This window comes from Homarus americanus, unplaced genomic scaffold (assembly GCF_018991925.1).
Source record: "Homarus americanus isolate GMGI-L3 unplaced genomic scaffold, GMGI_Hamer_2.0 scaffold22250, whole genome shotgun sequence".
Classification (NCBI taxonomy): domain Eukaryota; kingdom Metazoa; phylum Arthropoda; class Malacostraca; order Decapoda; family Nephropidae; genus Homarus; species Homarus americanus.
Genome location: NW_024741189.1, coordinates 13,109,278 through 13,121,707, shown reverse-complemented (window position 1 = coordinate 13,121,707; position 12,430 = coordinate 13,109,278).

Below are 12,430 nucleotides of genomic sequence, written 5' to 3'. Positions count from 1 at the left end.
GCACATGTGAAAACATATCGTCATTACTCTACATAAGAATATGAAAGCAACACTTATTTACTGCTCATATATATTGAAGGGTTAAATGTTGTACTCTGTATAGACAAGCAGAGAGAGAGAGCAGCCTGAGGGGCAAAAATTTAATACTCCTGAAATAATAATAATAATAATTCAGATAAGTAAAAAAAAAGCTGCCTATCTACCTATTGGACAAACTAAAATGGTTCCAGACCACGGGAGTTTCTGGACCACAGGATGCCGGACTAGAGAGGTACAACCTGTAGTACTGTTATTATTATTATTATTAATATTATTGTTATTATAATTATTAATATTATTGTTATTATTATCAATATTATGGTTACTGTTCTTATTATTTTTTTATTAAAATTATTATTATTAAACACAAACCAAAAATTAATCTCTAAATACGTGAGAGGGAATCTACAACAGGTTGACCCTGACACCCTGGTCAACAAGGTACACATATTTGTGTCTGGCTTCAGAGACAAGAGCTTGACAATTTGAGTCGAGGGTGTCAAGGGCAAGTAGTGAGGATAGAGAGTCAGTGATGATGAGACTGTCAGTGACAGTGGTTTCAATGAATTTAATAGCTGTGAGTATGGCAACTAATTCAGTTTGTAGAGTGGATGCCCATTTGTTAATTCTAACGCCTTTCTCAATTATATTATAGTCAGGTTGATTCACAACAATAGCACTTCCAGCCCTCCCACAGGCGGTGTTAAGGAACCACCTGTCGAAGGAATTGAAGGACAATTATGTAAGCAATACCAACAAATGCAGCAAATGTTTGCTCACATGACAGCGATGATGCAAAACGTAGGTATGAATCGACCACAAAGCAAGGGCGGCACAGAAGATCGCGGACAGGTGTTCTCACTACCAGAGACAAGACTTTCCTCTGAAATTGAAACTGACGAAGAAACGCTATATACTCCAAGAGGACTCCCGGCGCTCACCTTAACCGCAGAGCCAGGAACATCTCACCAGGGGGAGCGCGGAAGTACTTCTGAACATGAAGCTAGTTCGCCGAAACCACTACCTTTGATGAAAGACAAAAAGGACGACCCGCCGAGGTCCGAGGTTTGGGTGAGAGAAGTGCTAGAGAATATGGGGTTCTCCCAAAGGCCGACGCCGAAGTTCAGCGGAGGAACTTGTAGTGAATACTGGGAGTTCAAGCGAGTCTTTCAGCGACACGTTGAGATGGCGCAGATACCTGATGCTTTAAAATTAGAGACACTTCTCTCTGCCTAAGCCGGGCCCGCTAAGGACGCTTTGCGGGGATGTCTGCAAATTCAAGATCCCAAAGCCGGGTACAAGGAAGCTTTGGACATATTAGAGAAACGTCAAGGCAATAAGCACGCTTACGTTTGCCAGCTAATAAAGAAGGCCCTGCGAGGTCCAACTGTGAGACTAAGTGACGCAAAGGGCCTCCAACAGATCTCAGACGAACTGTGTGAGGAACTTGAAGGTCTTGGGAGAACTATGTCAGATTGACCCAAATGAATCAATAAGCACGTTAGCCGAGAGATTCAAGGGAAAGGTGAGGGACGACTACGTGGATAAGGCGCACAAATACAAAAGGAAGTGGGGGAAGCCTCCTGGGATTGAGTGGATGTTGGAATTCACAATGGATATGGTCGACAAGGCGGAGGAGGTCCCAAGGGGACAAGGACAGGAAGAACCAAGCAGAATTTATGCAGACTCACGTCAATCCTCTTCGAGAAAGAAACTTATGGGTCTGGTGACATCAGGAATAAAGACAAACAGAGAAATGGACGATGAATGCTGCTCGTTATGCCTTGGAGATCACCTTCTTCAGATGTGCCGGACATTCCTCAGCATGTCCACAGGAAAGCGAACTTCCCTCGTAAGGGAACAACGTCGCTGCTATGCCTGCCTGGGTCGTAATCACCGGATAACATAGTGCAGCCAGAAGATGGTATGTGGTATAGATGGCTGCTCTGGAGTACACTCGAGGCTCCTGCACTTCACGGGAGCTCTGACGAGCAATGATAAGGCGCAACGGGGCGAAGTTGAAAAGGGAGAACACCAGACTAGCCTTCAAAGGGTGAAGAGAGCAACCACAGGGGGCGCCTACCAAATAGACATAACACCTGACCACAACCGACGTAGAATGAGTCAACTTAAGGCCATTATGCCACCACCGGAATCGGAGCTAAATCATGGGAGGTCTAAGCCGGTACAAGCACCATGGGGAAAAGAAATCTGCATAAATGGGTCAGGGAAACCATAACCAACAATGGAATTGATGATCGGCGTGAAGAACCCAACGATTGCAAGTTGTGACTACAAAGGTCCAGCAGAGTCGCACTTCCAATAGTGAAAGTCAGGGTGGAAGAAAAGAACCAAGAGGCAAAAGAAGCAGTAGTCACCGGAGCTCTCTTGGATCCAGGCAGCAACCGATCATATTGCACGCATAGTCTAGCTAACCGGCTGCAGGCAGAGGGAGGGCCAGTTTCCCTCTCCATTGGCACGATCATGAAAGAAAGTAATAGTGTAAACACCAAAGAAATCAGTGTGAGAGTGGCTAGCGTAGGAGTGAGAAAGAGCCGATCCATCATTATCCCCAACGTCATCGTTGTTGAGAATCTACCGTCTTCTCTGAAATCGTCGGTCGCAGACACCCAAGATGTCACCACGTGGGAACACCTACAAGGTACTGCGCTACGCCACGCACCCAAAAGAGTGGATCTCCTGATAGGTCTGGACGTACCACTACCACCATTAGAAGTAAGGACCGGGAAAGACGGAGAGCCGTTTGCAATACGCACCCTGCTTGGGCTTGGATTGCTTTGGTAAATCTTTCTGGACAGTTTGGAACACAAGGCTTAGACATAGATGCATGTCTCTGGCCATGTAATGAGGACCTAAAAGTTTTTCTGCCACAACTTAACAACTTAGCCCCCTCGATCAAATTCACTGTAGAATTAGAGCATGACTGTAAATTGCCAATTCTAGACTGTCTGATCCGCAGAATAGGTAACACCTTTAAGTTCAGTATTTATAGGAAACCTACTAATGTGTGTTCATACATTCATTATTATTCAGCCCACCATAATAGAGTCAAACAGTAAGTATTTTCAACAATGTTTTTACGTGCTTTGAGAATTTGCAGCCCGGAATTCATTGATGAAGAATATAAATATATCTATAATATTGGCTCAAACCTTAAATACCCTAAATCTTTCATAGACAAATGCCTGAACATTACTAAGAAATCTTTTTATAGAACTGATCCCAAGCCCACCCATGACCATAAGAATCTCTTAGTATTACCATTTCACAAAAATTTCTCTCAAATTCCTTCACAACTAAAAACCTGGAACGTCAATGTGGCATTTAAAAACTCATGCACTGTTTAACAAATGTTAATCAAGAACTCCCCCAACAACACAATTGGTTGCATTTATAAAGTTCCTTGCAAGGAATGTAATATGTTTTACTTAGGCCAGACAGGTAAAGATCTTGTAACTAGACTTAAACAACATAAATATAGTGTTAGGACAGGCCAGGAATCTAATACGCTGTTTGTTCATATGAGGGATAATAAGCATTGCATTGACTGGGATAATGCCTACTCAATATTACCTTGTAATTCAATTGACAGTAGGAACATTATAGAATCTAGTCTCATTAAACATACCGAAGCAATTAACATGAATTTGAGTAATGGCATGTACAAACTGGACAATTTTGTTATTAAGATTTATAACCAGGTGAGAAGGTTGGGTCACCTTACCCTCTGACCTGACTACCGACCGTTGCGGTGCTTTTTAAAGATTAGTAGGGTCATTACCTAATACCTGACCATTGTGGACCTGATCTCACCCTCCTCTGTATATATACACCTTGTTTTGTACTTCTCCTTAGTCTGTACTCACCCCTGAAGATGTGAATTACACTTGCTGGGAGAGCACAAACTGGGCGAGGTCTGTCCGGCATGGTCTAAGTCCCTGGATGTTCCATTGTAAGAAGAGGAGGGAACGGCCTCTGGTGTGAGATGAGGCGGAGGGGCTAGACAGGGCTCCAGAGGAGGCACCAAATTCTGTTGAGAAAAATTGAGAGGGAGGAGTGGGAGAGCGAGGGATGGATCCTCCATCTAGGGAGATGGAAGGAGGCGGGTCATCAGGGCTTGCAAAGTGCGCCCCTGTTGGGTCAGGGTGTCCAGAATGAGTTGTTGTTGCCTCTGCAATGTTGCAATTGTTTTCACAAACAAGTCGAGTTGGGCAGAGAGAAGGTCGATTTGCTTGGAGTGGCGATCCAGACGGAGAGTGATTGTTTCCATAGAACCAACTTGGTGTACCTGTACAGGAGCTGGAGGTGGTGGCGAGGATTGCTGAGGGCCCGACTGGGCATGTGGTGGTGGTAGCGACGGAGAGGGACGGTGAGGGTTCAGTTGAGTAAGAGGTGGTGGTGCTGGTGAGAGACAGCGGGGGTCCGGGTGGACAGGAGATGGTGGTGACTGTGTGGCAGGGCCGGCAACGACCTTGTTCCAAGAACGGTAGGGAGAGGGAGGGAGGGAGGGGAGAAAGGATGGGTGGTAGGGGTGATAGGGGGGATGGTAGAGGAGATCAATGGGAAATCCTTGGTGGATAGAAGAGGCGGTGGTGGATAGGAGTGAGGTTTGGTTGACAGGGGCTTCGTCAGAGACGAGGGCGGTGGTACAAAGTAAGTTTTCCCCGGACGAGTGCCAGGACGCTGTGGGGAATTGGCATTCCAGGCGTGGTGACTGCCATGGCAATTGACACACCGTGGAATAACTGGGATTTTGTTCTGAATTTTCGATTTGCATTTCACGGTTTCGTGAGGACCTGCACAGAAATCGCAGGTGACCATCCTCGTGCACTCCCAGGTGCGGTGTTTCCACAATTGGCAACGACCACAGATTTTTGGGGTTCCGATAAATCGGTCGAGAGGACAGTTGTGAATTGGTCCTACATTCACCTTCGGAGGGAGGGGGCCCACCCACCAGCCGATGAGTTCGTTGGATGGACGTTTGGAGACCGGGTTGATGCGGCGTTCCATGTCCAGTAGTTGTGGGAGAAGAGGGCGAAGATCGTCGATAGGGATCTCCCAGGGTACGTGGCGAACCATTACCTTGGTACGACGAGTTTCTGGGGTGATGATGGTGAACTTCAGCATCACCTCCCCCTGGGGAGCAGAAAAGCCCACCTGAGTGAGCAGGCGTACCGTCTCGTCCATTTGTGTGGTGACTATCACGGCTGTGGGACCTCGGCGGAGGCGAAGTGGAGTCCTGAAGTGGAGAGCAGTGACGGAAGAACCAGGTCGTCTGTGTGCTCAGAGGCAAGTCCCAAGGAAAGGCAAGACGGGGCAGGGAGACAAAGGGAATCCCCTATGTCCATCGTCGGTGGAGGGTCGGTCATTGAGCCACATGTAAGCTCACTTGGGGACCCCTATGCCAAAGAGAGTCCACCCTCTACAGCCCCAGAAGGGGGAGCTGTGGCCCCTGCTGGAGACCCTGACTTCTGAGGTTTCTGCTTCTTCTTTGACGTGTCTTCAAGAAGAAAGTCGTCAGCATCACTGTCACCTACTGCAGCCGTTTCCAACAAACGGGAGCGTTTAACGGCAGGCACAGGGCACGTTGGCAACACTGCAGTCAGATGGAGTGGTAATGACGTCACTGCTACGTCACACTATCACAGTGCGCAAACTTGAAAACTTTGCTCAGAGGGATCGGGTGGTAGGACGAGATGTTTTATCCCCAAAAAATGACAGTCCAAAAGTAAAAAAAAAAATATATATGCCACTGTGCTGATAACTGGGTCTTACTATAGTTGTCTGCACAGGCTGGGATTGGTAGACTCGCTGAATTCGTCAGAAATACGAATTTTAAGGAGCAGTCTCTTACAGCCTTTGTTGACACTACGCACGCATGCGCATTCCCGTGCATTACAGTTTCATGTTTTTTTCCGTGGAGAATATGATGGAAGCTGAAATTCCGGACTTCTTTTGAAGAATTTTAAAAATTACTTCCAGATGAAGATTTCGAGACCTAAATGGAGGACATGTCCGGGAAAATACGGATGTATGGCAACCCTACTTCAGTCGGAAATCCCCTGAAGCTTTGGTACCAAGCAATAGAGTGAGACAGTCCTTCATGTGTTTATGCCCAGGTAAAGAGGCTTCATGTCTGGTGATGAATGTCCTTTTGGGTATTTTCTTCCAGAACAGCCCAGTTTCGTCCACATTGAACACTTGCTGTAGAAGATAATTTTCTTCATCCACCAGTTTTGTAAACTCCACTACAACTTTGCTGCTCCTTCCTTATCTGCACTGGCAGCTTCACCATGCCTAACAACACTAAAAATGTCTCTTCTTTTCTTAAATTTTTCAAACCAGCCCTTGCTTGCCCGAAAATCTTCAAACTCTGTGCCAGAAGAACCTGGTTGATCTTCCTTTAAATGTTCGTAAATCTCCCTGGCTCTTTCACAAATAAATTCTGTAGAAACTGAATCACCATTCATTTGTTTTTCCCTAATCCAAATGAGAAGTAACCTCTCTGTTTCTGCTATCAATTATCTACCTTTAAACAGTCTGGTAAATTTGTCTTTCACTTTCACTTCCTTGAACTTGTCTTTCTGTGCAAGAATTGTCGACACAGTTGATGCCGACATGCCATATTCCTTACTAAGCACATTTGTTCTAATGCCTTCATGTTTCTTAATAATTTCCTGTTTCACTTGAATTGAAATCGCCTTTCTTGATTTCTTTGGTGCCATGCTGGATTCAATACAGTAATTTCACCACTAAAATTTTAAGTTCACTAGCTGTAATTAAAGATTATTTTCTTTAAATCAACACTGCACTATATATTATCAATATGTAAAATAATTTTCAGAATGACCAATAATTGTACTGTAAAAATAGTTTATGTTCAAGAGAGTCTCAAGCAAGATGTTACCTCTACTGACCAGAGATACACACAGACGCCTGCTGGGCGAGTCAAATGGATGTTTGGCGCGCTAAAAACTAGTTTCTTGTACTTCAATTATGTCAAATAATTGTTAAAATGGCTAATAATTTTAATATAAAACGTGTAAAATTATTGAATAATGTAGTACAATCTTCTTGATATTTACTCAAATGGGAACAAATTTAAGCCCTAGAACCGATTACTGAATTGGCGGATTAATACTCTAGCTAGTGAGCAGGCAAAAACATGCCGAGAAGAATTAGTAAGGATTTCGTCAACCAGCTTTTTTTTTCGTTAACCGAGTTTAAGATTCTTATGGAAGGTAATTCGTAAACTGAAATTTCGTTAACCAAGGGACCACTGTATATATAGGCAATGAAAACCATAAGCACATTACTTTTGTATATTTGGCCTTTTCCTGACAGCATTACAAAACTAAAAAGCTGGATGTTGTCTTGTCCAACTCTGCCTGGGAGTCAACAATAAGGCTTGCCTCCTATAATATATACAGTATTACCCCGGCTTTACACGGTTTCATAAGATTTCGCTTTCCGCGATTTCTCATTCCTCATTTACGCGGTACCTTGCCAGAACCGGACTTTCACTTGCATCTACTCATATAGCAGTGAAGTATAATTTTTTTTTTTTTTTTTTCCCTCATAAAATTCATACAAATTACCCGGCCAGAATATAATTTACATTGCTGAATTCTTACAATATGATGATCATTTTGAATATAAACATCATGGATTTTGCATTAGACATACAAATTTTAGATCTAATGTAATAATTTGGTTTACACAAAGCAAATATTTTATCTTTTGTGCAAAATATATGAAGTTTACATTCAAAATATTCCCTGACCTGCAAGGAATCCAGAAATGTCAATTATATTATCCTAACTTTAGTCTGGGGTATTATTTATTACTAAACGTTAAAATCTAGTGTTTTCACCCAATCGTTTCTCAGAGAGGTAGGAGCTAGTGAGCTGGGAAGAGGGTGGTGGGGGGGGGGATTTGAGTCCATTATTTGAATGGACATAAACCTGGTGACTGTATTTCTCTTAAATATTAATTGTGTGAGCATACCATCATAAAATTTAGATGTTATTTTTACTACAACATAGGTATTGTGTGGGAAAAAGTGGAGTTTGGGGGGTCAGGCCAGTCTCTATTGGAATTAATCCCATATGTTCTGTTGTTCACTTTACGCGGTTTTCACTTTCCGCGGTACCCTGTGGGTTCAATTGACTGTGTAAATCGGGGTACAACTGTATATATATATATGTATATATATATGTATATATATATATGTATATATATATATATATTTACTCAATTTTAATAAAAATGCAAAATTCAGACATCAGAAAAATTCAAGACAGTCCAGTAGGAAATGCTGCCTTTTAGACTCTGCAGCGTAGGAGAAGACGGTCCCAAGTAATGTGTTACACTCACTTGTACAGACATGAAGATAGTACAGTCACATGGGAAACATTCTGTGTACATATATGTAAAGTACTTTTTTAAAGATTACTGTAATGCTTATATCACAGGATTTTAACAAAACTTTTAAAAAATTACTACTAGAGAAAAAGCTAATAGGACTCATTTTAATCATGAGCACATCCAATATGGGATAGTCTTAAAAGCATTCACATTTTATTTTAATTGATCTATGTTTAAAAAAAAAATAATAATAAACTTGTCTGGCAATGCTAAATGAGTAAAGCAGTTATGATAATATCATCTAGATGACTACTGTATTATATTAGAAAACTCATAACCCACAGACAATTTACAGTCTAATATCATAATAATAAAGACGTCCCAAACTGGATGAAGTCTCACTACTATGTGCAGGTCCTCTCACACACACAGCCTATGACCACAGAGGATCATCTAAATGCTCTTTTATTTCCTATATGAAATAGTTAAGAGAATTAATAAGAAAGCTATTATAGCTTTCCAATACCTTAAAAAAAATACAGTACAGTATTACAAAAGATATTGTCACAGAAACCTCTTGTGATGTTTCTGCTTCCACCATATGGATGTACATTAGGGGGCAGTGAAATTTTGCTCAAAGCTGCACTCTTCAGGCATTGTTCCTTATACATATCTAAGACTCCATGCCAAATTTGAAGCTGATATGTCGAGGTTTAGTCTGCCGCATTTTCTACTGAAATTTTTAAATTTACCTACAGTACTAGCCAAACAGCCGCTGTGCCGGTGCAATGTTCTGTTCAGTGTTTATCAACTTTTTTTTCATATCTCTTATTTCATTTAAGTTGTCTTGTTGCAGATGAGTATGGTGCTATGTCTATACAGTATTGACGAAAGTGACGAAGATGTGGGACAGAGTGACGGCAAGAGAGAAGCATGATGTGGACAGAGTTAGGAGACAGCTTGAGCAAAAACATAGATAACTGGTAGCTGGAGATATTCCTTATGTTGAGGATAATTCAGATGATTCAAGAGATATTCCTCTCGTCAATACTGATGCTGATTTTGTCCCTGATCCAAGGGCTCTGACAGACACCAGTTCACAGAACCGGACAAGACTCCCTACACTGGCTGCCGCTTGTGACCGATACTTGATTAGTGATTATTAGGGCCCGGATAGTTATGCATTTGCATATTTCATATGCAAATGCATATTTTGCGTGATTTCTATGATAAGTGCATATTACCTAGATAACTGCATATAAATGCATATTTTGGTAAAATATTCATCTGGCAGTATCTCTTTGTTGCCACTGAATGAGCACACGTGGTACTGGGAGGTGAGGTGAGGTGTGGTTAGGTGAAGTGAGGTGAGGTCACGTCGCTTTAATCTGTCGTTTCCACACCTGGTCATGACTCATTGGTATTTCTGGGTTAACCCCACCCCCTGACTGTTGTTGCTGCAGCAGAGTGGACTAGTGAGTTAGTCAGTCAGGAACAGTGCTGCTGTGTGGAGCTACTCTCTTCTGCTGCTCGTGAAAATGCCAAAAGTACAAAGAAACCAAAATGAAGAGCTGAGATCATATGTAAAGGAATTTGATACATTTACTACTGATGGAAGTGTACTGTTTTGTAAATATTGTGAAGCACCAGGGACAGCGAGCAAGAAATTTCAAGTCCAACAACACCTTAAAACAAGCAAGCACATCCAACTCGAAGCTGTTAAGTCCAATAGTGCACAAAAGGAGCAACAACTACTTCTTGCATGTTCCAGTAAGTCAGGGCCTGATCGTTCCCAGTTCAACGCAGATTTGTGCAAGGCATTTGTTTCAACGGATATTCCATTGCATAAACTGAATAACAAGTGCCTAAAGTCATTCCTGGAACAGTATACTGGAAAAAAAGGTGCCTGACGAATCAACATTACGTAAGAACTATGTTTCACAATTGTTCAAGGACACGATGGAAATCATAAGGAGAAAGGCTTGTGGAAAGAAAATATGGGTGTCACTCGATGAAACCACTGATGTTGCGCAACGGTGTATTGTGAATCTTATTTTTGGTGTGTTGGGAGATGAAACAGAGCGAGGCAAATACTACCTAGTGAATGTTGGTGTACTATCTAAAGTCAACCACTCCACTGTTGCTGGTTTCTTCAACGATTCTCTGCAATTGTTGTGGCCAACGAAGTTAGAGTATGAAAATGTTCTTTTGGTGTGCACTGATGCTGCACCTTACATGTGCAAAGCAATGAATGGACTGCAAGTATTGTATCCAAAAATGATCCATGTGACCTGTGTGGCCCATGGTCTGCATCGTGTAGCAGAACTGGTTAGGTCAAAATACCCAGATGTAAATCAACTGATAGCCAACGTCAAGAAAATCTTTCTCAAGGCACCTTCTCGAACTGCGAGATTTTCAGAAATCGCTCCAAGTGCACCACTTCCTCCTTCACCTGTGGTGACAAGATGGGGAAGCTGGATCGATGCTGCAACGTACTATGGGTAAAACTTCGACGTCATTGAAGCTGTTATTGCGACATTCGACCCTGAGGAGGCTCAGAGCATTCAGGAAAGCAAGATCTTACTTGAAACTGAAGGAATAAAGGAAAGCTTGCTCTTCATTGCAACGAATTTTGCGTGCATCTCATCAACAATTACTAGACTTGAAGAAAGGGGACTACTGCTGTCCTCGGCAATTTCGTTGGTTAATGGTGTTCTTGATGAACTGAAAAGTTTGCAGTCTGATGCTTACTATGGTAAACTGAGTAACGTGTTGTACAAAAACAAGGGATTTGAAAAGCTGAAAAAAGTCAGTCAGATAATGTCTAATGGTGCTATTATTGACGAGACAGTACAGCCACTCACTATGTCAGACCTCCTATGTATGAAACATGCACCAATCGTCTCGTGTGATGTAGAAATGGTGTTCTCAGAATATAAAGCTATGCTGACAGACAACAGGCGGGGTTTTAACTTTGAGAACTTACGCCACCATGTCATCATCAAATGCAACCACAATCTGTAATGTCTGAAAATATGTCAGTCTTTAATGTAAATACATGTTCATATATATTTTTTGAAGCACTTTCACATATATGTTAAATACATTGTGTATATTGCTTAATAAACATTAACATTAGTTTATATTAACTATTTTGTTTCCGTATAACCTGCATTCTTGGCTTTATAAGTGACATTTTTAGTGCATATTTCATGGTTTTTTAGTGCATAACTATCCGGGCCCTAGTGATTATGCTGGAGCTGCCATTGCTACTGCCACCTTAACTGACTATGGCATTATCACAAAGGATGACAAGAGTCAGGTTATTGGACCACATAAGCTGCGGGATGCGAGACAAAAATACCGATTTAAGAGGCAAGAAATTGAGATGGCTAGTTTAGATAATTTGACGTCACTCTATTTTGATGGTAAGAAGACCGCCACTCGTGTGATGATAAAGACTGAGAAGACCGAGAAATGGAGTTCGAGGATGATGGTGAAAGATCATTATGTCATCATGGTTGAGCCTGGCAATGAATATCTCACACATGTGACTCCCAAGACTGGACACGGAAAGCAGATTGCCAAAACTATTCACGAGTTTCTGGTGGAGAAAAATCTAACCCAGCAGCCCATTGTGTGTGTTGGTTGTGATAGACCAATGTAAATGTAGGATCAGAAAATTGAGTCATTCATCATCATGAAATGTTACTTGGTCACCCGCTCCATTATTTCATATGTCAGCTTCACGGAAATGAGCTGCCTTTCCGCGCAGTTTTTTATCACTACGATGGTAAACCAAGTGGTCCTGAGCATTGGCGTGGTCCCATTGTAAAGCAGATCAAGGAGTCTTTGTCTGAGCTTCCAGTTGTCGCCTTCCAGCCAGTCAGTTTCCCTGATTTCCCTGTGTTTAATGATGAAGTGGAGAAAGATCTGTCCTGGGATCAGAAATACCTGTATAGGATTTGTAAAGGAGTTATCACAGGTGTTGTTGAAGATGACT